General features: G+C 46.4%; 1 long non-coding RNA gene across 1 annotated transcript in view; it reads right to left on the bottom strand.

Annotated features, from left to right (window-relative positions):
• LOC144143253 (uncharacterized) overlaps positions 1-16,979 on the bottom strand; it is a 63,151-nt gene extending 46,172 nt beyond the window's left edge. The window contains exon 1 of the long non-coding RNA XR_013317081.1: positions 16,850-16,979. This is a non-coding gene — a long non-coding RNA (uncharacterized LOC144143253). The remainder of the gene's footprint in view (positions 1-16,849) is intronic.
• Positions 16,980-27,248: the final 10,269 nt, after the last annotated feature.

The following is a 27,248-nucleotide window of genomic DNA, read 5'->3' as shown; positions in this document are numbered from 1 at the left end:
TTACAGGTCTCGATGATATGAAGGAGCACTCCGCAGGCTTGGCAAATATGCAATAGCCGAGACTATACAATTGGGTGCAATATGGGATATATAGGGGGCTGAGGAAAGGTATTTGCCTGAACTGCACGTAGCTGCAATGATCCTCTTTCGTTACGTGCTGCTGCCGTGGTGGGTGCGTAAGACGCCCTAACATACAGTTCTCGTTAATTTGTTTCATGTTATCAATGAGATCAGCCTATTCTGCTCGCTTCGCATGCCAGGCGGAATAACTCTCTGGCTAATAGCTGGTGGTTTGCAATACCGAAGAGAGTGGAAAACAGAGTGGATAAATTTCGCACGCAGTAGTTTTCTATTTGGCAGGAGCGATAGATGCTTCTTTGGTTTGTAAGGGATCGTATCTGGTTAACGTTAGGCAGCTGTCGTGTTCATTGTGCGGGCTGACCAAGGTCATCTTTGCTGTATGCCGGGAAGAATCCGCGTGCATGCATGTTGTTGTTGGTTTCTTCTGGTTTAATGTGTAGATATCTTTATCTGTAGTTTTCCCCGCAAAGTGTGAAGCTGAAGAACTGCGTGCATGTTTCGCCAGAACGTGCAATGCAGAATTCTGTTATAATATCATCATTGAAAATTGTGTTTGTATATTTGACGCCATAGAGCAGTTGTAACCCCAGAAAAGCGAGGAGATTCGTCTCTGTACTCGGAACCCCCAGCCTCAGTATTCGGCTCAAAAATAGGGTGCTATGAGCTCATCAGCCATATTGCTTAAATCAATATGTATTAGCTTGATGGTAAGTAAGAATGCAATTATCACCCAATGGCTTGCATCCGAATTAAACAGAACCAAATAGGTTTCCTGAGACGTTTGCCAACACAAGACTGCGTCACTTTATTGGTCAGCACAAGAACCACAGTTCGCCGAAGAAGGGTAATAGATAAGAGGAAAGGGATGGAGGAGCTATTCGAAGCATACGTTTCAAAGATATTACCAAGAAATAAACGCAGTACCACTCGAAATTACCCGTAAAGAAGCAGAGGCCTTTTTTTGCCATATTCAATCAGCAATAAAAAATGGAATGAACGTCCTTGAACATTGCATAGAAGTAGCAAAATAAGATTTTGTCAATTTTAGTCTATATAAATCTTCGCAAATAGTGTCAGTGCAAAACGCTGCGGAAAATAAATGCACCCGCTAAAGACAAATATTATCTCGAGCTTAACGGTTCATGCAGATAGCATGCGTGAATACTGTGTCGTACGCAAAACAACCTTCCGGCTTGTATAAGACACGTGCTGTATAAGGTAATGAGCATTTTCTCAAAAAAGCACTCTTATCAATGCCTACGATTTATTAGTACATCGATGTTGCATTACGGAAAACATTTCCACTGAATAAAACGTATGCGCACAGTTGTGCAAAATGTCAATTTTGCACGGAGTGTGTGAGTTTTCAGGGTCCAACTTGTGCTGTCACACTGACGTTCAGGCCTACATAAAATAAGAGACGAGGTCATTTCACTGCGATTGATGCTCTAGAAGTTTATTAACAATAAAATGCTGTTCAGCAGAAGTTCGTGTATAATAAAAATTCCGGACCGACACACCGAATCCAGTAGCAAGTACCCTCAATACACAATGTAACGCAGATTGACAAAAATGTAGAAAAAATCTAGCGGGTAACATACAGTAAGACGTAAAATACAATATTTAAACAGCACAAAATAACACCCATCATCAACTGAACAATTCAAGAGACTCTAACAAAGAAAAGATGAATCACTACCAACAGCGACAACGATCGCTGAAGGCAACCGATTCCACTGGAAAGCTGTTTTAGGGAAAAAAGAATTACTGAATGCTGCGGTCTTACATCGGTACTCTCACACTTTGTAAATGTGATCGACTCCTCCAGACACGTAATTAGGTAGAAAAATGGAACTGTCACAAAGAATACAAGTTCTAGATAAGTATATATCATGGAAAAGCTTCAGACGCTGCTTAGCCCGGCATGTGACCAACTGTTCACACCCGGCATGTGACCAACTGTTCACAACTGTTCACAACTGTTCACACCAACTGTTCACAACTTAAGCGCGTCATGCTTAAGTTGTTGCTCTTAACAATGTTTCCCAGGACCTAACGGTCGCCATGTTTTGCACTTTTTTTAATTACCCTACCGAGTGCCTTGATCTCTGGCCCCTATCACTGCAACCGTGCACCTTAATTGTCGTCAACAAGGGCTTACATTTGCACAATGACGCCGACGTCTCGCTTGTTATCCTGTCGGCCCGTCCGACCAGGCTGAGACCGCTTATAATGCCCGTGTATGGCCCAGAAGAAGCTTGTATGAGATACGCGAACCACAACGCCGTGTCCCTTCCTTTCCCACAATCATGAAACACTTCAAAAGGGACAGTTCTGACAAACCCCTAGCAACCTTCCCTCTGCCCGACGGGGCCTCTACCATTGTAACGACCCCTTGGTTATGCCTGAATTTTTTGCACCCGAGCATTTACGCCAAGTTTTTTTTCAGCAACTTGGCTTAAGCGCTATGACGTGAGCCTTGCGTTCAAACCTCCCAAAAAGGTGAAGTAGTACAAAACTGCAAGGCTTAAGAACCAATATACATGAAGGTACATCTTGAATGTCTCCGTAAGTGTCATGCCACTTCTCGTGAGCGGCATGCTTGCAGAGGGCCTCTCACTGAAGGCAACAGAATTTGAAGAAACTGCCGGTGTAGCTCAGTGGCTAGGGGGTCGCACCGCTGACCGCAAGAATGCTGGGGGTATTTAGGACCACGGCTGGAACTTTTATGATTGAGGCGTAAACCAAAACCAGCCGCGTGTGCAGATGTCTGAGCGCGCTAAACATCCCCCGGGGGGGATGAAAAAACCTAGGAGCTTTACTCTACGGCGCGCTCCCAAACGTGTGGTTTTCGCGCATTAAACCACACAATCAATCAACAATTTCTAGTGCCCTTAATATGTTCGCAAAGGTGTTGCGTTCTTTCAACGAGAGCATGTTTACCCAGCGTGCAAATAAAAAAGCTGCTTTGATGTACCTTATTATCAGTACCTGTACTGAAATATATTACAAAAATCAATTCGTTAGACATTTTTGTGGAGCGAAAATAGCAGACCCTAATACTGTGATGTTTCTTTCTCTTGTTACGATGGCATTAACGTAAGACTGATAAATACTCACTCTTATTAATTTATTGTAAAACAACCGATCCTAATGAAGAGGGGTGGTCAGATGAGGCCATATGGAGTTACCAAGCAGTGAAGGATATTGTTCTATGTGCTCAAATAGGTCAGGTGTTGCTAAACATGTCAAACCTTATACCGCTAACCATCAAACATAATATATTAGAAGGCGCTCACAATTCTTTTCATAAAGACGTAATTTTGGAACAAAATTGCCAGCTGTAAATTTACGCTGCCTAATCAAGCCCGGCAAAATTGATCCAAATTCTCTACAACATTTTGACATAAAACATAATGCCCAATGTACGAAGACAAAGAAGCTGGACAGGGGTGCACCAACCATGGACGCTCAGGACCTAGATAACAATTCTTTGAATATACCGTTCACATCTAGCACAGTTGCTTCCTTTGTTCTGCCGCGCGAAAAAATGTATTATTTTAGGCTGTCGCCATCAATACCCGCTTCTAGGGACGTCTTCATCCCAGCAGAGAAAAACAATGTGTATCAGTATGACCATTAGAAAAAAAGGGCCCCGAACAATTCAGTTACGAAGTATAGTGTAGGGCTTTCTGTGCCTTTGCAAGGTAACAACGTAGAACATATTTTAACAAAGCCAAAGAAGACGCCGTCGTCCTCAAGGAAAACACGTTTATTGGAGCGAACTTGTGCTCATCTAGCAACTGAAAGAATAAACAGGCGGCGAAACAGCAGTCAACAAAGTGACGTGCGCAGACTGGTGTCGGGGAATCGATTACCGCTGAGTCTACTCTGCAGGCTTTTATCTTCCGGCGCGAGTGTTTCTTGTAGATCGAGAACCTTGTAGATCAAAGAAGACTATTATAGGCAAGTGAGGTCAGTGCGAAGCGCTCTCCATAGCAGGATGAGATAACAAGTGCGTCATAAAAATAAAGAATGGAACACGCGCATCGCTTGGGACAAAGATAATTTGGCCGGTGCGGCCGGGCAGTAAAAACAAAACAAACCAACCAAATTCATGGTTCCCGACATTACTCCTTCCCTAAGAGTGCATCGACCCTATGTTAAAAAAAACTGCAGTCACAACAAACAACAAAAACCTAAAACGTCGGCCACTTTGCCCAGTAAGGTTTCAGGGGAACCACGTGGACGACTTCGGGTCATGTGCGTTGTCGTGATGTTCCGGAATTTCCATCAGGGATCGCCTCGTAGGTAACTTGGCCAACACGTTGTAGAATCTGGTAGGTTCCAAAATAACATCGAAGAAGCTTCGGGCTGAGAATGCATTGTCGGATGGGAGTGCAAACCCACACACGATCCCCTGGGCGGTACCCTTTGTCTCGACGTCACAGGATGTAGTGTCCGGGATCCACCAGTTGCAGGTTCGTCGTGTGATACCGAGAGAGCTGGCGGCCATCCTTCAAACGCTGAAGGTATCCTGGAACTTCAGATTTGAGGTCGTCGTCTTTTACACGTGGAAGCATCGCGTCAAGCATCTTGGTCGGCAGTCTTTCGTAGCCAAGCTCGAACGGTGTCATCTTTGTTGTTTCCTCAACCATGGTGTGTTACGCAAACGTGACATACAAGAGGACTTCATCCCAAGCCTTGTTTTCAACGTCGACGTACGTACCCTATTCGTCATTGCTTTGCTTAGTCCGTTTGATTGGGCGTGGTACGCCGTCATTCTCAAGTGATCCGTGTTGCTGTAGCGTCAGATTCCTTGCATACGCTCCGCAGTCAAGAATTTTCCGCCGTCAATGATTGGGACTTCAGGGGCTCTATGTCATATCAAAACTTGGTTTCTGAAGAACTTCGCGACTTCTTGTGCGGTAACCCTCGGAAGAGCAGCCATCCTGCGTATCGCGTAATGTAGTTTGTCGCTACGACAATCCGCTAGTTTTCGCCTTGTGACGTAGGGAACGGGCCCAGAAGGTCCAGTTCAATCTGCTTGAAGATCCTTGATGGGACGGCAATTGGCGGAAGAAGTCCAGTGCGTCTCGTTGGCGGCGTTTTTTGTCGCTGGCAATCACGGCAGCTACGGACGTAGTGGGTCACGTCGGATGCAAGTCTGGGCTAGTAGTACCTCGTCTTGATTTTGCAATAGTGCGAGCTGTGCCAAAATGTCCGCAACACGGGTAGTCGTGACGCGCTTCCAAATTTTGCCACGAAGGTCGGCGGGGATGACAAAAAGACAATTATTTCTCGTTCCGCGGCTGATAATATTTTTTGAGACTACGTTGATAAGTTCTTTTTGAGAGCTTTAGGCATGGCGACATTGCATCCTTCGGGGTTGTCAGTCACAACGCGTAATTCGGGGCTGGCACGGTGGTGGTTGGTAGGTCGGTGTTCGTCTCGACTTCGAAGAACGCGCTGTCTTCATCGGACTGTTCTGGCGGTAGATCGACCGATGCGCGAGACAGGTAATCGGCGTCGAAGTGCTTGCTCTCGGATTTTTAGACGACTGTAACGTCGAACTCTTGTAGCCGCAAGCTCCACTGCCCAAGACGGCCGGAGGGGTCCTTGAAATTGGCAAGCCAACAAAGTGCATGGTGGTCTGTCACAACCTTGAACGGTCTACCATACACGCACGAGCTAAATTTTAAAATGGCCCATAAAATTGCGAGGCGCTCTTTCTCAAAAGCTGGGAAGTTTTTCACCTCCTTCGACAGACCTCGGCTGGAAAAGGCGATTACTTATTTCGCAACGGTTTTGCTTTTGAACGAAGACGGCACCCAACCATACATGACTGGCGTTAGTGGGCACTTCTGTTTGGGCGTTTTATTTGAAATGCGTGAGCACGCGTGGGTTTTGCAGGTGTTGCTGCAACTCGCTCAATGCTTTTATTGTGTGTTTTTCCAGCTGATGTGGGTGCAATCTTTCGTAAAGCACGTCAGTGGCTCTCCAGTGCGTGCCTAATTTGCGTCAAAGCGCCGCTTGTGTGTGCACAGTCCGAGAAACCTTCGCACACCCCTCTTGTCTTTTGGTCTTGGCAAGTTCGCTATAGTTGAAGTTTTCGCTGGCTCAGGCAGGAGTGCCGTGGAGTTACTGGCATGGCCCGAAAACTTGAGCTCCTCGTAGGCAAAGCAGCACTTTTCGTGCTTCAACATTAACGCCGACGTGCGAATAGCCTCGAGTACAGACTCCATTCTTGCAAGGTGTTCGTGGAAAAGTCGGGCGAATAATACAACGTCGTCGAGGTATATGAGACAGGTTTGGTACTTTAAACAAGCTAGCACGGTGTCCATGAATCTTTGAAAGGTGGGTGGGGCTGTGCACAGCCTTGAACTCGTAAAGTCCTTCCAGGGTTATGAATGTAGTCTTCTCTCGTTCTCTGTCGCCGAATTGTATTTGCCAGTAGCGTGTCTTTAAATCCATCGATGAGAAGTACTTCTCTCCCCGCACGGGGCACCTTGAGCAATCTTGGTGACGGTACTGGCGATACCGCGGACCCCGAGCCCCCAAACATAAGCTGGATCCAACCGTGGTGATGTGTTTTTTAAGGTGAAGGGTAGAAACCTCTAACGGTGGCCGTCGGAGCCCAGGTCAAGCTCCGGCGGATGGGCTCCCTGTCTGTTTACCAGGCAGGGAGCTCCGGGACCTCCTCAGCTATCAGGGTAAGGTTGTGGAAGAAAGTACCCCCGTCTCCCTGCTTTTCAATGTGTCATATGGCATTTTCAAACCCCCCCCCCCAGACGTGATCGGCCCCCGAAAAGGGGCCGCACCGAAGTTCCATTTCCACCTCTTTCAACAACTGTCTTTCCAACAACTGTAAACAACTATTCCCGTTTTCTTGTAGTTGAGTCAACTGACACAGAAAGATCTGTCGCTTCATTGTCTGTCTTCTTGTTATCGAAGTTCCTGACGAGTATAATTGGTGAGGCGTACAAAGCCAAGAAACAAAGAACTGGGCAATTGCTGGTCGAAGTGACCAAGCAGCAGCAGGCAGAAAAACTCTTGAGCCAGACCCGAATCGGTGATCTTGACATCAGGGTCACGCCCCACCGCAGCTTAAACAGCTCCCAGGGCGTGATCTCCGATCCCGATCTACTAAACGAAACTGAAGCCGACCTGCTGGAGGGCCTTCGAGGTCAGGGCGTAACAGCAGTCAGGCGCATAAACATACGTAGAGAGGACAAACAAATACCTACAAAGCATCTTATCTTAACTTTCGACAGGTCGAGCCTTCCAGAATACATAAATGCAGGTTTTGTTCGATGTCCGGTCCGGCCTTACATCCCTAACCCGCGGCGCTGTTTTAAGTGCCAACGGTTTGGGCATGGCACCAACTCCTGCCGCGGCCGCCTTACCTGTGCGAAATGCGGCCAACATGACCACCCGTCCGAAAACTGCAACACCCAGAGTTTCACCTGTGCCAACTGCCAGGGGCCCCACGCAGCTTGGTCTCGCACTTGTGAGAAATTTAAGCAAGAAAAACAAATCATAAATGTAAAGGTCACTGAGAACATCACCTTTCCAGAGGCGCGAAAGAGGTTCGCCTCTTTCCCTCTGGGGAGGTACGCCGACGCGGCTCGCCGGGGGGCGGAGCGGCGTCTGGTGTCCACAGGGACCCAGTTCAGCGAGTCTGACCTGGTCCCTGCCCCGCCCCCCCCTGGGTTGCCTCGGGCAGCCCAACCCGCCTCCGCACCGCTCGCTGAGCCAGCAGCGGCTGTGGGGGCAACCACGTCTGGTGGAAGCGATGCTGCATCCTCCACTTCCACTCCAGCGTCCCAAGCCACAGGCGAGGGCGCAGAGGAGATGGACTTGGGGGAGCCAGCGGCAGCTCCCACCCCCACCGCACCGCCTGTGCCATCCGAGGCGTTCCTGAACCCCTCGGTGGTTGCGGGCAAGGAAAAGCGCGCCCCAAAGGGTTCGCGGTCCAAGGAGCCTGATCCCTCAGGCGCTCCGAGGACATCCGAGGATGAAATGGACGTCGGTCCGTTCTTGTCTGCGGTGCACCGCAAGGAACGCGTCCCGACGCCAAAGCCTCCCGACAAGCCAAAAAAGACGAGAGTCACAGCCCCGAAAGACGACGCATAAACAACACAGTCCAGTAGCTCCGAACACTTCATAATGGGAAGAGAGAACATAGTACAATGGAACTGCAGAGGCCTTCTGAATAATCTTGACGACGTGCATGAGATTCTGCATGCCAACCAGCCAAGTGTTATGTGTGTCCAGGAAACACATCTGAATTCCAAACACACAAATTTCTTGAATAGTTACCTGGTATACAGGAAAGACAGGGATGGCTGCACACACTCTTCTGGCGGTGTGGCCATAATCGCCCGAAAATCCTTAGCATGCCACCCTGTCACCTTGAATACCGTCCTTGAGGCTGTAGCAATACGCTTAAAAATATTTAATAGGTTGATAACGGTATGCTCCGTCTACATTCCTCCTGATGTTACACTTTTAAGCTCTGACTTCGAGGCGCTGGTTGACCAGCTGCCAGAACCGTACATTCTAACAGGCGACCTTAATGCTCACAATTCTCTTTGGGGCTCTTCTCGTACGGATGCCCGGGGTCGCCTGATAGAGAGGTTTCTTACATCCTCTGGAGCATGCCTTTTCAACAATAAACAGCCTACATATCATAACATAGGACACAACACATACTCATGTCTTGACTTGGCTATTGGTTCGGCAATTCTCTTTCCATGTCTTGAGTGGGGTGTGGCCACGGACCCATATGGTAGTGACCATTTCCCTACTTCATTAACGTACATAGGTACAGGCCCAAGCAGTCCATCTTCCCATAAAAGGTTTAATGAAGCAAGAGCTACATGGAATACATTTACAGAGACATCTCAACTACACCACACATCCATAGGACACCTACACGTTGAAGAAGCTACCCAACTCCTCACGGCGCACATCCTCGACGCCGCCGAAAGGTCCATTCCCCACGCCTCTGGTGCCCCGCGCAACCAGCGGAGGCCGTGGTGGAATGAGGACTGTAGGCGGGCGCGGGAGGCCCAGAACAAGGCGTGGGGTATCCTGCGTCGTTACCCCACGTCGAGTAACCTCCTCTTGTTCAAACGGGCCAAGGCGTTCGGAAAACGTGTGCGCCGTGAGGCAAAACGCGATAGTTGGCGTACATTCATAACATCAATTAACTCCTACACAGACACACGGAAAGTATGGACCAGAATACGCAAACTGAAGGGACATCAAACACACAGCCTGCCTCTGGTCAGTACAACAGGGGACACACTCGAAGACCAGGCTGACACACTCGCACAACACTTCCAACACGTTTCGAGTTCAGCACACTACACAAACACTTTCATGAAACACAAACTCGTGGCCGAAAAGAAGCCTTTACGTGACAATGACACGTCAGCCACTTCTTATAACTCGGAGTTCACAATTCATGAGCTGAGGGGTGCTCTGAGCACGTGTAAACCCTCAGCTCCAGGCCTAGACAACATTACATATACAATGATACAGAACTTACACACAGACACTCTTGTAACACTTCTTCACCTTTTCAACAAGATATGGCTTTCGGGGCACATTCCAAAGTCTTGGAGGGATGCCATAGTTGTAGCTTTCTTGAAAGAAGGGAAGGACCCTTCTTCTCCCGCTAGCTATCGACCCATTGCCCTGACCAGCTGCCTGTGCAAGCTTCTTGAGAAGATGATAAACCGGAGGCTCGTGTACGTTTTGGAGTATAACGGCCTTCTCGAGAGCTGCCAGGCAGGCTTCAGGGCGGGGCGATCCACGAATGATCAACTTGTGGCACTAGAGTCGTATATTAAGGATGCCTTCGTGCATAAACAGTTCTGTTTAACTGTGTTTTTCGACCTAGAAAAGGCCTATGACACCGCTTGGCGTTATGGGATCCTTACTGACCTGAAGTCATTCGGTGTTTCTGGTAGTATGTTTAACACCCTTGCTAGCTATTTGTCGGAGAGAACCTTTCGCGTCAGAGTTGGTTCTGCACTGTCAAAGGTACACGTGCAAGAAAATGGCGTGCCGCAAGGCGGAGTTCTAAGCTGCACTCTCTTCATAGTAAAAATGAACTCCCTTGGGAAGGCACTGCCGCCTACAATTTCTTACTCCATGTATGTAGATGACGTGCAGATATCTTTTAAATCATGTAATATGTCCATCTGCGAACGTCAAGTCCAGCTCGGCGTCAAGAAGCTTGCCGGCTGGGCAGACAAGAATGGTTTTAAATTGAATCCTGTAAAAAGCTCCTGCGTTGTGTTCTCTAGGAAGCGCGGGGTCCATATAGACCCAGACATTACTCTTAACAGCGTGTCGATTCCTGTGCACAAGGAACACAAGTTTTTAGGCATTTTATTCGACGAAAAGCTTACATTCATCCCGCATATCAAACAGCTCAAATGCAAATGCTTAAAAACAATGAATATTCTTAAGGTCCTCTCACATCAATCTTATGGGGCCGACAAACAACTCCTGCTGCGCCTTTACACGGCCTTGGTGGGGTCTCGGCTCGACTATGGCAGTGTCGTGTATGGGTCTGCTACAAAAACAGCACTGAAAATGCTCGACCTAGTGCTGCATCTTGGCCTTCGCCTCTCATGTGGCGCATTCCGCACTAGCCCTGTTGAAAGTCTTTATGTCGAGTGCGACAAATGGTGCCTAGGGCATCAGCGGGAGTATGTTGACCTGTTGTATGCATCCAAGATCGTGTCTCTGACTAACCATCCTTTTAATCCCACCATGAACGATATCTCAAATTTACAACTCTTTTTAAACAGGCCATCGATTCCCTTACCGTTCTCTCTCAGAGTTAGGGAGGAGGCTTCTGCACTCAATGTCCCCCTTTCTGACACGCACAAGACACCCATTTATAATTTCATCGCACCATGGCATCTTCGTTCTGTATCATGCGACTTGTCATTCACTCTTGTAGAAAAAAATAGGGTACCCAGGAATGCAATTCTGCAGCACTTCCTGTTCCTGCAGGACAAGTACAGGTGTGCAGAATTCTATAGCGACGCGTCGAAAACTGGTTCTACAGTATCTTGTGCAGCGCACGGACCGAATTTTAGAGTCAGCAAAACAATGAATTTTCATAACAGTATTTACACGGCAGAAGCATATGGCATTTTACTCGTTTCAAACCACATCATCAGACACAAAATTCCCAAGTCCATTGTGTACACAGACTCTCAAAGCGTTGTACGGGCACTGTCATTAGGAAGGTCATCTAAAAACTATGTTATAAATGCTCTTTTCAAAGTACTAATGTCTGCATATGCCTCAAATCTTGAAATAACTGTCTGCTGGGTACCAGGGCATTGTGGAATCCCTGGTAATGAGGCCGCCGACCAAATGGCTGGTGATGCTGCTCTCATGACTACGGTTGACATTACAACAGTACCTTACACCGACCTAAAGACACACATCAGACGACAGCTTCGTAACACATGGCAATCACACTGGAGTCAACAAACAGACAACAAACTACACGTAATAAAACCACAACTGGGACGCTACATAACTGACTCACACAACAGATACACTGAAGTCGCCCTGGCTAGGCTGCGGATAGGCCACACACATGCGACGCACTCCCACCTGCTCACTGGAACTTCGGGACCCACGTGTAGCAGGTGTGGAAAGGGCCTATCTGTAGTCCACATACTAATCACATGCAAGGCACTTGACACAACACGACACAAACATTTCCCTGAATTATACACACGACACATCCCTTTGCACCCATCACATTTTTTAGCCGACGAACCCATGTTTTCTAGTCAGCGTGTTTTTAAGTTTTTAGCTGAGGTGAACTTTCTGCAGCTCTTGTCATATCACGTATAATCACCCTGGCCCTATACACCAGCCATCTCCATTGTCTTTTGTTTAGCATCACTTTTACTTTTAGTCAAATGTTTTAGTATGTACGGTCTCATCACAATTCAGTAACTTCTTCTTTGGCGCTCTTTGCCCGTAGTCGGCCTTGCGCCAATAAAACCCAACCATCATCATCATCGAGAAGTACTTCTCGTGGCAGAGAAGGTCGAGGGGGTCGCCGAAACGCGGGAGGAGGTACATGTCTGTTTTGTTGAGTTTGTTCAGTCACCCTTAGTTAACGCAAAACCTTAACGTGCCGTTTTTTCTTCACCAGTACGACCAGCGCAGCCCAGGGGCTTTTCGATGGCTGTATAATGTCGTCGCTGTGCATGTCTTCCACTTGTGTCCGTACGGCTTCACGCTCGTGTAAAGACACACGGTGAGGTGACTGTCGGGTAGGTCTGCTTCCATCTTCGGTTATTATTTGGTGCTTCGGTAGATGTGCCTGGCGTATTTTTGAGTTCCTGAAGAAACACTCGTTGCAGTGACGCAGGAAAGCCAAATTTTTTTTTCGGTTTTATTGCGGTAGCGCCAGACGCGCGTCGAAGGGATGCGGAAGCTTGAAGGTACGTTGGGATGTGCATTGAAAATCGGCGACCACAGTCACGTCACTTGCTTCTTGCGTTTCTAAGATTGACGGTATTGCAGCCCCTTGTTTAAACTCTGACACTCACCGGTAAAATGAGTGACCAAAATTTGCGATTGGCGTTGCTTAAAGCGCGCGATGTCTCTTGCGACGAAGAGCAACCAAAAGCAATTTTTGGTCACTCTCTATGACCGTTTCGACGTCAGGAACAGCAATTTTACAGTTGACCGTGATCATCAAGCTTGCGCGGGGTGGCAGAGTGACATAATCATCGGCGATCCTTACAGTGCATGGTGCTCCGGTTTCGGTTCCGGTTTCGGGGTTCGGTCACCTCAGAGCGGAAAGAGCGGGGCGAAGTCTTGCTGCAAACGTGGACACAACACCCTAACAAAAGCGTTGGGTTTGTCGAAGAGATGAAGGGGCTTTCAGGAGCGCGGACCTTGTCATAGCGGAAGAAAAAAAGTTACGCTCTTTAATGCGCGGCATGAAAGAGGAACAGTTTGCTGGACTTGTCCAAAATCCGCCCATAACCGTCGCGAATTCGTCACCGAAGCCTACACCATTCAGGAAGCCCAGGAAGGGCGTACTAAGCAATAAGACTGCAACTTGTTGGCATGGCAAATTGGAACTGCGTCGTCAGCATGCGGATTCCCGCCAATAGCCTATGCGAGGATATCCGCGAAATAGTGAGGTGGGACCTGCGGAAACCCGGCGGTGCCGCAACCACAAGTAACTGCTTTTTTCGAAGTCATTAGAGAAGCGCAGCAAGAGGTGGGACCTTCAATGACGTCAGACGCACCCCGCGAGCCTGAAGCCATGGCCTAAGCGGTGGCTGTTCGTCGCCCACGCCTACCTGCGCCCTTTCGTCACGAGGCTCCGTACCGTCACCGCCTGACTCCGGCCCAACCACCTCCGGTGCATCCTACCGCCCCAAGGAAGACTGAAGTGTGGCGAACGCCCAATAACGGTCCGCTGTGCCACCACTGCGGAGAGGCCGACCACATGGACCATCGCTGCCCCTACGAGAGGCTCGGTTTGCGAGGGTTCCCCGTCGACGCACAACGTCCTCGATAAGTCAAGCCGCGATCTGAGATCGAAGAATACCTATGCAACACTAGCCGTTCCAACCGTTCACCGTCGCCCTACCCACAGCTCCACCAGACGTAACGAAGCCAAAAAGGGCGCAGTTGTCTTCAAGGAAAACAAGTTTATTGCACCGAACGTGTGCTCCCCAAACAACTGAAAGAATACACCGGCGGAGAAACAGCAGTCAACAAAGTGAAGAGCGAAGACTAGTGTCGGTGAATCGAATACGACGGCGTCTGCTCTGCAGGCTTTTTATCTTTCGGTGGGACTGTTTGTCGAGCCGACGATTTGCATCCAGAACATTGTAGGTCACTGAAGATTATTCTAGGCAAGTGATGTTAGGGCGCAACGGTCTTTTTTTTGAAGAATGAGATAACAAGTGCGGCTTAAAAATAAAGAATGCAACACGCGCTTCATTTGGGACACAGATAACACAGCCGGGCGCGGCCGGGGAGTAAAACAAAACAGACTGAATGCATGGTTTGCCGCAATGTCGCCGAAACCCGCAAGACAAAATGTAACAACTTGACAGTGTTATGAAGAAGCTACGCTATACACATAAATAAATGGGGCTGTTTTTAACGACACCGTCATTTAACATCTTTGGTTTGGCATTATGATAACAAGGAATACGACTTCTGTACCGTGACACTCTAAAGTGGGGTAGTGGATGTAGCCTTTCTAGCTCGGCTACACATATTCCTGCCTATGTTTTTATAACAATTTTTCACAAAGGTTATTGGTTGATGTTCATTTTGAGGTGCACGGCAAATAACGAAAGATAGCTGAATAAGCCGCATGAGAAGCGCAAAGAATCGCTTAACTAGTTCCTTCTTCCTCCATTCGTGTGTCTGCGCTGTGCTCCTTTCTTTTATTTATTCCTTGCTATTGTTAGTGTTTGGCCCACTTGGAGCACTGCTAGAACTACGTGAGCTAAGATGTAGTATAAAAACGTTTGCGTAAAGGCAAAATTTTACATATCCTTTGAATAGAGCATTAACAGCCGCGGTTTGGTAGTTTATTTTAAAAGGAAGAAAGAGAAATGTCCCAGTTTGTTCACTGTGACCTGTGAGTGCGATGCTCCTTGGAGACGTGGCGACTTTTTAAATGTCCGACCGTTGCCGGGTACTTATTCGTCCGTTTACTCTACGGTTGATGTGCCTTGCAATTACAAAGCTGGCAGCGATGAATTCTATTGCAACGTGGTGACAATCAGACAATGCAGCGTGCGGGTGCGCCTTTAGTAAATGTTTTTATTTTATATTACTAGACCATAAAATTTGCACCCAATAGGACACATACAGTGCATAATTACTACCATACACCATAAATCAATTATACCTGTACTGCTCCTTGAGGCCTTGAGAAGATAAGAGAAAAAAATCTTTATATGTTTGTGTAATATGGCCGGTTTCTGATTCGTATAGTATTTAGGAACCGATGCAGCGACAATACTCAGCAATTTTTAGTGGCGAAGCGCCTCTTTCTCGGGCCCTGTCCAGGCCGTACATGGCCTATTGTACACGCCACATTGATGATGACTGTGGCCGGATCCCCCTAGGGATTTGCCAACCAATGATTTGCTGAAGACGTCATAACGTTCAACGCATTCGTTGCTGCCCAAAAAAAGGAGAGGAAAAAGAAGAGATTGTCGTTCGACGCCTGCGAGTTCAAGAGTCTTGCTCTGGCACTGTCCCGTCCCTCGTTGCTGCCATACACGGCGGAATGATGATGACTGTGGCAGCATCCCCCTAGGAGTTCGTCAACCAAACATTGTCCGAAGATGTCAAAACGTTCAATGCGTTTGCTGCTACCCAACAAGAAGGAGAGAAAGAAGAAGAGGTTGTCATTCGTCTCCTGCGAGCTGAAGACACGTACCAGGGGTACGCGACACAAGACGCTCTGCAGAAGGTGACGGCCAAGGTGGCTAAAATGTCACACACCGAATTCGCAAACTTACCCGTGGAGATTCTCATCGTCCCAAACAAGCCGTACATAATCATCACAAACATCGACGTCTTCGACGGGCTTGTAACTGCAGCGGTTTACAGTTTGACGTGTCGAGTTTTTATATAATGTGTGTGCGAATGTTTCACGGTTTTACCGATAAGCATTTTAGCTTCGCCCCTCTCATCATCATTCAGTTGGTGGAGATGGCGGGAATTTTTGTTGCCGGTAATGTTCTTCTTGGCTAAAAGCTTTGCAAAATAACAAGCGATGGCACAAATAAAATAACTGTTATAGACAATTTATAGTAACGAATATTATGAGGCGACCATTCTACTGTAGAATAACTTTCCTTCAGTCGTCTCGAAAATGTTTTTGCAAAAGAAAAGTGCATTTCCACTACTTTGGAAAAAAATATTTCGTTACACTAGAGATGTATTGAAAGTGTGACCGGCCAGTTTCCTTAGAAATAGTTACAACCGATACTAAGTCCTAGTGTTTAGAGAAAATTCGCTGCGAATGTATTCAAATATTGCACCCAAAATGGTTACGTCCTATAAGAACTTGTGTCTAGTAACAAGGCAGTGGATATATAAATTACTCAAAAGTAATTAAAACGTCTAAAGCGAAAGGGTAACAGCGCATTTATTAAAATTCCGCGTTAATAAGGAAAGAAAAATTGCTTAATTCTAACAACACACGCATTTAAAGTTTTACAAACATAAATACGATGTGGTAAAAAAGCGCCCTTTTTTGCATTGCTAAGTCCATGCCTCGGCAATAGCCTAAGAGCCGGGTCATTTTGAAGATATACGCACTCATCGCTGTCGAAGTTCGTAGAATGGCAATATTTTTTTGCTAAAGTAAAACAGTGCTGTTAGCAGCTTTTTTAGAGCTAGGGTAAACATATTCATAACAACGGCACAAATCGATACAAATGCATCTATTCTGGTTTCAAAAATACAGGTAATGTTTCTTTGAGACTAAGAAAGGTGTGACTGATGATACAAAAACGTTTACTATTTCTTTGCTCTTGAAAAGTCCTCGATGAGGGACCTCATTCTTTATCTCATGCTCCAATTAACAAGAAAACAACGTATAAAACTCGGCAAGTTGATGGTGAGCAGACATATCTATTTTTAAATCTACAATTACATAGTTATTACTGTTTGCAGCAATCAAAATGCAAGATATTGAGTTTTCATTAGTGCTTCTTACCCGGGGACTGGGTTGGCGTCGCCAGAGAGGACAAACACACAAAGAAGTAAAACGAAAGCTACCGCTGCCTTCATGCCGTGGTTTTACTATAACTCAGGGAGAACAGAAATTCGCAAAGCAGCTTCACGAGGGTATGTTTCACGAGGTCCTAGTGAAGAATGTATGGGCTCTTTATATAGAAGCTTTCAGCGCGCAACGCATTGTATAAAAACGATTATTCAAACTGTCCAAGAGGAACAATATATGAAGACCTTACGAAGGACCAGTGCCCTACAGAGACGAAAAAAGGCGATAGAAATCGGCAACCACATTTATATAAAGATTTCAGGCAACCTTTTGTTAAAAAAGCTTCTGGATCGCAAATCTGGAGGACAAAGTACGAATTTTTTTGTGTGTCTAGAAATAACCCATTAAAATCGACAGTGGCCTTTGGATATTAAACGCAGATAGCATATTTTAGCGGTATATTGTAGTGGCAACGAACTACTACGAATTACACATCTTAACCCTTTTCCTGTTCTTTTTGTAAAGAAATCAAAACATGGTTTCGAGCAATCTGAAAAAATGGGAAAAAAATTATTTTGATCCACCTAAGGGGTACGCGCTCGTAGAGAGTTTTTATAGTCCGAATGTTAAGCACCTGGATATCTTTTTCCCAAAAGGGTCTGCAGCAAGTATATACGCGCTACTCCGGGAAGTTGGCTCCCTTTTGGTCTAACGCAATGTGCATCTATATATCGACAACTATTGCGATATTAGGTTCAAAAGAGTAGCAAGAGTAGCAAAAGAGTAGTATTAGGTTCAAAAGAGTAGCAAGAGCTACTGCACTGCGATCATGCACATACCAACAGCTCCATGACCTTAAAGGGACCCAGAAAAGCCTTCTGTAAAAGTTAAGAAACGCCTGTATTGTCGCGTAGCACCAATATAGAGATGCAATGCCGTTGGACTTATTGATCTACATTCAGTATTAGCTGCGCCAGAAGCAATTAAATGCACCTCTCCCCACTTGCCGATCGACTCCTCCTCCCTCTCTGCTTCCTTCAAAGCAGCTGGAAACACTGGGAATAGCCATGTGACATCGCGACGCTCGACTTCCGTTCTGCGCTAGCTACATTCTTGCGCATAGGCACGCGTCAATCACTGCGGACCCGTATTTGCCGCCTTTGCCTGGGCATCGCGCAGGGAAGAGCAGCCGGAAGCCCATGGCAGTGACGCCGCCGGCAGCCGACCTCGACGGCGATTGCGCGAATCAGGGGGCGCCTTCGTCGTTGCGTCAGCCTCAATCGCCGTTGCGTCACCCGCGGTAGGCTAGCTGCGGCATCGCGCTCATCGGCTGAAAAAGGGAATCTTCAAAAATTGTTTACAAATTATCCGTGCAACGTATGGGGCTCACACTTGGCTCAAGAATCTCCCGTTATGCGTTCTACCAACTGAATGCATTTGATTGCCGCCTTCACAAAGCTTTTCAGGGTCCCTTTAATGTCGCTTGCACGTTGCGGTCGGTGAACTAATATTAGGTGGGGTAACAATGTCAAATCAGATTCTTGAAAATATTCGCACTGCCTTGTGTTTGGTAAACCCTTCAAATGGTATCATCTCCTCAATTCTAACCTAAGCTAATATTGGACATCAATCACCGCAACCCCGCTTCATGAATGTTTCAGCAACTATATCCTTGGTTTTGCGCTTGTCCATAAGTTTCCGTCTATGTCTAACATGTCGTTTATGCATGCAGTAATATAATAAAACAGAAAGTACTCCTTCGCAATCAAAACCATCGTCAATTGTTATTATAATGCGTATCCAAACGTCTGATAACAGCTGTAATGAGCCGGTAATTTTATTGCGGATTGTAAGTTAGAGAACTGACCAGCTACCACTTTGTGTGCTATCTCCCCAAAACATCTGACTGGCAACGAAGGAAAGCTCGTTTCTTCACCTTCAAAAATAACTATCAGTACTTTTATCACCTTTGCCAGAAAACCATGCACGTCCACGCGTTGTCAAGATCCCCTCAGGGAAGGCGGCGCCCTTTTACCCCAAATATTGGGCATGAGAATAATTTTACCACGAAAACATGGCGTTTGTGCAGTGGTCTTAAGAATAAGTCACTTTCAACTTGGACGTTGGTGAAACAAAACAATGCGTATTCCTTTTTTGCCTTTCGAACAGAAACAACTCCGCTTTTGATGTCGGGATTTACTAACATTTTTCAACTGCGATATGAGCAGGTTGCCAACGGTTTCGGTGCTTTTTTGGTTTCTGCTCAGGACTTTGTCTCCATTAAAAAGAGAAGTGCAGCAAGAGGGCCCTCAGAATAATGCGTACGTAAGGCTACTGGTGCGGCATATTTCTTTAACCGACGCGGTCATGCATTTGCATCCACTATGAGCAAAACACAGTTCCCGCCTCACGAATAATCGGTGCGATTGCAGCCTCTGCTGTTTCCAAAGCTATATATCTACCGTGCAGAAAAATATATGAGGGTATGGTTCCTTGTTTAAAAAAGAGCTATAAAACAGTGGTGATAACGATAACCAGAAACGCGGAAACAAAAAGTTGCAGAGGATATCTACGTTTAGATCTCACAATGTATGACGTGATAGCGTTACTTCGACTCCAAGGGAGCGTTTTGGAACTAAATTGCGACCTTTAAGGTGTAGGCTTCATGAAATCTGAAGGTCAGCGAAGAGAGAAGGACTAGCAGGAAGATTGCTTTGAGCGCGAAAGATCCGGTAACCAGGTTTTGGTCAGTGTTATGCAGAAGGTAGAAGTGTAAGTGTCTCAAAGTGTTCATTTTCTATTTTTGTGCCGGAATGAAGGTTTCTGCTTTTTTTGCGAAGAGAGAAACCAAGTGCAGATCTTTGTTGCGGAAGAAATACTTCAGGGGTTTGGAAAGAGGGGTTAAACAGCTACGACAGAGCTTAAAGGTAGAACTTGAAGACTGGGCCATGGATGCAGAGGGTCCTTTTCTTGCCCTTCCGATCAGCACGCGCTGATCCTGAGGTAACGAGCCTGTCAAAACAAGCACCAATGTCGCGATGGATGTAGAATGTGTGATGTTTGAATTTATCGGCCCTGAGCATTTGGCTCTACATGCCTAGGTTGTGCAGAAAGGGGTACATATCTGCCCGAATACAGCGGAGTTTTACAGCGGAATACAGCGACAAAAGCCACCTACCTTTTGGTCGGTGGCTCCATCTCTTCAATCCCTTGTGCCCGGGTGTCCTTGCAACGTCCTTAAGTTTCTCAATTATGAACTGGAGTATGTTCACAAATCTTTTAGCTAGTCAGAATTAAGCAAACAGCCTAATGCCCTTTAAGAGTCTAAAGATATTACGCTTCTGTTTTCTACTTCAACTATTGGGATTGTCAAGATTATGGCTCGAGGGTCGGCTTCTTTTTTCCTACAGGTAGGAGGGTCACGCAGTCACAAAGATTGCCAGAATAGCCACGTACGACAAATCCTGCATTCTACTACCATAAACCCCACAGTCTGTGCATACTTTGTTCTCATATGATATTTCACTTCCCTTCAAGTAACTTTACCCTGTCACATTTCCTTCCCTTGCGCAAGTTTGAATCCGTGTTTCTGGTAGAGAGCGGTTTTAGTGAAGCAGCTGGATGATTGACATGACCGTGCTGACGAGCGCTCGGTAAATCCTCATGTGTGTGTGGGGGGGTGGGGGGGGGTGGTGAGTGTTTTGTCTTTCAATAAATGACCCTGCCCGATTTCATTTTCGGAACCACGCCTTTGATTCTGGGCAAGCGGTTTCTCTGGTTTCTTCAAAAAAGCCTTGAAGGTACAATTTTGGACCTATTGATTGTTAACATCAACAAAAAATTCATTCAGGCATACGGGAAAACAAAGGCCTTCACCAGCGCTTGTGCGGCGCTGGGTAAATTTATTATTTGCCTCCGAATTTTTTTTCTGCTTTCTTCCATTGAGCGAAAGACAACCTTCTTTTAGACCTGCCCCTGTCTGTCTATTCTTTCACGTTGCTGGCCCCCCGGATGTCCGTTTGTCTCAGGCTAAAATATGCGAGTTGGAGGGCTGCTTTATAGGCTGTCCTGGTGATGGCGTTCTTTTGATCTTCTTCGATGCGGATAGGTTACAATAGTACGGTCGGCTCACCAAAATCCACCGTGAGATTAGGGCTTCTTGAGTCTTATCGCTTCATCTCTAAATCTTTCTCTTCTGTTTGTTAAGTCTCTGATAGTGTGGGCGTGTGGTTAGATATTTTCTCTCTTTTGTGGTGACTTTGAAGCCAGCTCTGCTGCTTGACTCTATGGCAGGACGAGCATTCTTACGCGACTGGTCTGTGCGCGGATATCCGTACATATATTCGAGGTGACTTTTAACTTCGCCACATGGGGCCTTGTGTTCATGTATTAGATTTTATACATTGGGATTTATTTCAGTTGGTTTCTTTTCATATTGTATGCTTTCCATGTTGTTTGAGTGACTGGCGTCCTGAGTGACTGGGAGCATTGTCTCGTCTTCTTTCTTCGTCTTCAATTAGTTTTCGCAATGAACATATACGTATGCGTCAACCCTTTGCCTCCTGTTTTAGTTTGGCGACCCAACCATGGGGCCGGCATCAGTTACTGTGGAAGACACGCAGGGGTGGCTTACTAGGTAAGGCATTTTGCTACTGAGGCCAAAGACACAGGGTAGATTCCCTGCAGCGGCAGCACTTTCCCTGGCGGACGCAGGAAATTAAAATGGCAGTGTGCCGACCTTTCCGTGCCCGTTGAAGATCCCCAGTCTGTTGAAATTTATCAGGAGCCCTTCACTTGTTCGCGCCTCGTAACCCTCGTGTGGCTTGGGCAGGCGAATTACCCAAAATTTAAATTTTTATTTTCCGGTGGAGGGGTGCTTTAGTTGGCGCCAGTTTCGGGCACGACTGGCTTATGACTCTGCCCAGCATGCTACCACGCACAGGACGTAGAACGATCTTTATTGCGCAGGTGTGGCAGCTGCTGGAAATGCGTGTCCTGTCATCTATTTTCGCCGTAGTATCATTGTCCTTCTTTCCACACATCAGTTCTCCATCTGTCATATTCCAGATTTACACTCGCATATCGCTGCCTAAGTCGTAGCTTCCAGGTGCAGCGATGACGTATTTTTGTGGTTACTTAATGGGCACAGCTGACTCCAGACGGCTAGTAGGGACAGGAAAATTAAAAAATCAGATTAATAACGCTATCACGTTAATTAAATGCTTAAGCAACTGAGGAGCGAAATTGTTTTAGTCGCATATTTCTACGTGCTTTGTAGTTTTTATGTGGCGCCTAAAAAATTACGCCCACCTCCCCTCGCGGGAACCCTGGTGTGATGCGACGCTGAAGGGGGTTCCGTTGGCGTCGCATCAAGCAACCGTCGGGTACGGCAAGAGAACAAACGCAAGCACAAGCGCGGACGACCGTCCACTGAGAAACCGGCCAGAGCGCGGCACTCCGCTTCTATGCGCAGCGCGCACGAAGGAGAGGAGACCGTGGAGAGAGAGAAAGAGTACTGCACATGCGTGCAGTGCGCAGCCGTGCACAGCGTCGCGCGCAGCATGACCGCAGATCTTGGGAGAGAGTGTTTGCTTTGGGAGAGAGGAGAGGAGGCGAGCGGAGGAGAGATGCAGCTGTGCGGACGTGGACGACGGCCGCACGCAGGACAAGGCCGCCGGCAAGTGATGCTCCTATCAGCGTTTCATCTAAAACTACATGTGATGTGTTTTCTTCGCTGGAGTGACCGAGTTTTCTTGTTTTGATTAAAATTATTGCAGTGAGAGTAGCATATACGACATAAAAACACTATTCAAAGTTGGACGAGTTAGTGCACACTAATTGTGAAGTGTAAGAGAGCGAAAAAAGACTAGAGACAGAAAAGAAGTGCTCCCGGCGTGCGCTTTCCAAACCGGTAATACTTGCCTCACATTTTACTAGCTTTTACAAAGCATATCTTTTCTAGCATGCCGTTTTCAAAACGTAGGTATACAACATTTATTGTCAAAAACTCAAATCATAGCACTCCATCAAGTCATACGGCAAGACATTGTTTTCAACCACACCTGAAAAAATATTTCTTTGGATTCGTGCGAGAAAAGGGGCATCCTATTGTTTTTAGTGGTTAAGTTTCTCTTGCTTGTACGAAGTTGCATATGGACAGGTATAACTATTCAATTCATTTTATTTTGGGGGAAAGAGGTACTGGGGGTTTGACAAGCATTATGCTTGGGTTTTGTAGTTTCCGGCATAATGCGGGTATTACAAAAGTGGAAGGGGGTGTAACTGTTCTATAATGTTTGTACGAGAGGTTTTTATTGAAACAGTCTATCGTGAAGGGAACCACCAGATCTCTTGTATTGTTTAAATATGTTTATGTTGATTTATACTAAAAAAATGGTGGTTCATGTAGTACGCCGCAGTTTAAACTTTTAATGTCCTAAAAACCCTTCTACTGATTTGTTTAAAAGAAACAAACTAACTAACGTTTGGGTTTGGGCTAGTTGGTTCATAATTAAACTGTGAAACAGCGCTTTAAACGAGCACAGCGAGAGAAGAAGACACAGACACTAGCGCTGACTATTCACTGAGCAATAGTTTATTGATTGCGGAAATATAAACGAAGAATACAATGACGTCACACCCATGCTTGAAAAAGAAAAAAATAAAACGAAAGAGAAACACAAACTACAGGCGCATTTGTTATGCAAAAATAACTCGAAATTACATGTTCAAGTACAAGAATAAGCTGTCGGCACTACTCGAAGACCGTACGACGTACTCCAAAGTTGCAAAAGATTCCACCTCGAGAATTCAAAAGGAATTGCAGAAACTTCTTTCCGAGGTATTCAGTGGCTTACCTTCGTCAAAGAAAAGCCTATACCGTCAACTTCTCTGCACGAACGGGTCGGCGCCTGCAATTTATGGACTTCCAAAGATTTACAAGGGTGAAACCCCGTTACGACCAATTGCGGATTTTACACGTTCACCGCTTATCCGGTTGTCCCGCTACCTGCACAAGGTCGTCGCACTGCTGGTAAAGAATACAGGTACGCACTTACGAAACTCAGAAGACTTTATTGGCAAGTCACAGGTATAGTTCTGGAAGATGACGACGTCCCGGTTTTTTTATGTGTGTTCAGTGTTCACAAGCATTCCTGTCGAACTGGCAGTCGAATCCTGAAGAAAACTATTGGAATTGGACGATCGTCTTACGGACCGAACTCCGTTTGATGCCGCCGAGCTTTGCAAGCTCATGTATGTTTGCCTAAGCAATACGTATTTTACGTATAACGGCTACATCTACAAGCAGACGTTTGGGCAGGTTATGGGGTCATCGATCTCTGTCACAACCGGAAATTTTACAGGTGGAAGCGATTGCGGAAAGAGCCTTGGAATCATTCTAACCACAGCCGAAGCTGCTCGTATGGTACGTCGACGATTGGTTCTGTGCCATGGACAAGCAGCATGTTCGGCTCTTCCAACAGTATCTGAATGATACAGGGGCTTCGATGAACTTTTCTGTCAAAAAGGAATACAATGGCTGTATTTCTTTTCTGGACACGCTCGTAAAATGCTCCCAGAGTGGACTATTGTTCAGCATATACACAAAGCCTACACAATTCGGAAGGTACCTAAGCTTTTAGTCGGTGCACCCCATGTCCCATAAACATTCAGTGCTGACGTCACTTGTCAACAGAGCAAAACGGACGTGCTCCGACCCTGAAAGCTTGATGGAAGAAATTAAGACAATCGAAAGAGACGTGCAATGGAATGTCTAACCAAGACAAGTTATCCGAAAAAAGCAAAGAGGGCGACGAATACGACTTCGCATCAAGATGAGCAGGCAGAAGCGTCCAAAAGAAGCGCGCTAAAGCGTGCTGCGATTCCTCACGTCCTAGATATCAGTGAAGCTCTCGCACGCATTTTCAGGAAATGTGGTGTGCACATCGCGCATGCGCCCACTACCAAACTGCGCTCTGACCTCGTCAACGTAAAAGACCCCTGTCATGCTCCACGTTTCCAGGTGTTGTTTACAAGATTTCTAGCGCCAAATGCAAATGCTTGTACATTGGCGAAACGGGCAATCTTCAAAGAAGATTAACGCAGCACCGGAACGACTTAAACAAGGGCTATGCAAGAACAAGCGCACTGGCGGAGCAATGCGAGAAAACGGGACACGTGGTCGACTGGGACGAGGCGAAAGTTCGGACAACCGAGCGCATCCTGTCGTCTCGATTGCTTCTCGAATCACTCATCATTCAGACGACGGCCGACACTATCAACAGAACAGACGGCCATCTGCCCCGCATTTATGCGACCTCATTGTGACGCCTCATGCCGAATATATAGCTTCGTTTTCCACGCACATGCTCATTGTGATCAAAATACCATTAGGGGTACCGAAACGTGAAACCGCTTCTTTGACTTGGTAAGTTAAGTACGTTTCGTCGTCACAACCGAAAATGTCTTTATCTACCCCTACATTTCATACCGAGCGCATAAAAACCCAAAATTATCGCGAATATATAGCAGCATGACAAATAACGGGAATAAAAAATACAAACAATTAAAGTGGCAACAATTTCAAGCAGGAATAATTTTTTTGCCTCCGTCAAGGAATGTGTGATTCAGTTTGACGTACAGCAGTCTCGTTCGCGTTCATAAAAGGCTACCGTACTCTCAATATAATTGCGAAGGAACTGGATATTCGTCATTAACCTAATCAAATCAAAAAAACTGAAGACACCACATTGAATTTCTACTCGCCGAACTAAATGAAGTGAACATCAGTAGGCCGTCAGCAGACAGGCCGTTTTGTACCGTTACCAGAATGCGCCCACCTGCAGCGCTTGCAGGTTGGGTTGACTAAATGTGCGATCTCTTACAGGACCGCTTCTAAATGGTGGTTTTTTGGGTTCTAGTTGAAACCATAAATTTTGTTCTGTCTGTCTGTCTGTAGGTCTGTCTGTCTGTCTGTCTGTCTGCCAATCTGTCTGTAGGTCTGTCAGCCTCGCTTTCTGTCTGTGTGTATGTCTGTCTGTTTCTCGGTATGGCTATCTGTGTGTCTGTCTGTCTGTTTCTCGGTATGTATATCTGTGTGTCTGTCTGTCTGTCTGTCTGTCTGTCTGTCGGTCCGTCTGTCTGTCTGTCTGTCTGTCTGTCTGTCTGTCTGTCTGTCTGTCCGTGTGTCTGTCTTTCCGTCTTTCTGTCTTTCTTTCTGTCTGTCTGTCTGTCTCTCTGTGTCTGTCTGTCTGTCTGTCTGTCTGCCTGCCTGTCTGTCTGTCTGTCGGTCGGCCTGTTCCTCGGTGTAGCACACGGATGAAGTTAAGATTGCTTCTGAACGCCGCATTGATATACCCATATACACCTGGTAGCAGTGTTCATTACCATCAACACTGTTGTGAAAACGAACACAATATGCAGAGAACTGTATAAATATATGGTGATACGTGAAATGTTCTTACGCTAAAAACCAACGGATGCTTGATTTTTGCAAGAGAAAAAATATTTTGTCGGCCAGCGCGGCTATCGCTCCCGACGCCAGACCTCCTGGTAGATAAAAGAAGTTATGCAATTACCACCATTGCCCGTGACAATATTGCGCGCCACCCGGCAGTCTTTCAATGAGTTTAGGATTAATGTAAGTTTCTATTATATGCCGCATCCAACGAGCGTGTTCGTCAGTAAGGCGCGTTAGTACAGCTATCCGGACATGACTTCATGGGTCATTCATTACAGCATTTCGCTTCTCACGTTGCACCCAAAGTGAACGTGGGCTGGAAATCTAGATCCACAGCCCATAATAAACTTTTTCTGCTGATGTCATTTCCGTGACGAATATGACGTGAGGTACGATTGTGTGCACCAGCATAAAACACTTTCGTGTTTATATTGCCATAGCTATCATCATTGCCAGACAGACCCAGCGGCCCACACCCAGTGTTCGAATTGAAAACGTTGAAGCTAGCAGCTGAGAAAAAGGCGAAGAGAAAGACGATCGAGCAGTTTCGGTGAACGCTGTAGCTAGTGGTGACAGCGAACTTACGGGCACAAGTTCACCCTCTAAATATAGTGCTTTTCTTTATTGCTACAAACCCAAGTGCTCAATTTCGCAGTTACAAGTGGTGGAGTTGCGGGGTACATGATACCCGCTCCTACCAAGACGCCGACTACAAAGCATCCAGGTACCGAAATTACGCCAGTTCACCAGCGGACCAGCCGACCCCCGTGAAAATGGGAAGAGCATTTCTAGCAAGAAATCAAATTTTTCAGCTTCATTTCTGAGTAGATTATTAGATTCTAGCTGGAATCGACAACTTTCTAGCTAGAAAAATTCTTTGTCTAATTAGAAAGAATTATATCCAGCTTACGGTTTTTGTCCTTGTAGCTGGAT

The sequence above is a fragment of the Haemaphysalis longicornis genome, unplaced genomic scaffold, assembly GCF_048455015.1.
Source record: "Haemaphysalis longicornis isolate Haplotype H1 unplaced genomic scaffold, Haemaphysalis longicornis Haplotype H1 scaffold_6, whole genome shotgun sequence".
NCBI lineage: Eukaryota > Metazoa > Arthropoda > Arachnida > Ixodida > Ixodidae > Haemaphysalis > Haemaphysalis longicornis.
The sequence above is the reverse complement of the archived record's forward strand: the minus strand, read 5'-3'. Positions and strand labels throughout refer to the sequence as shown.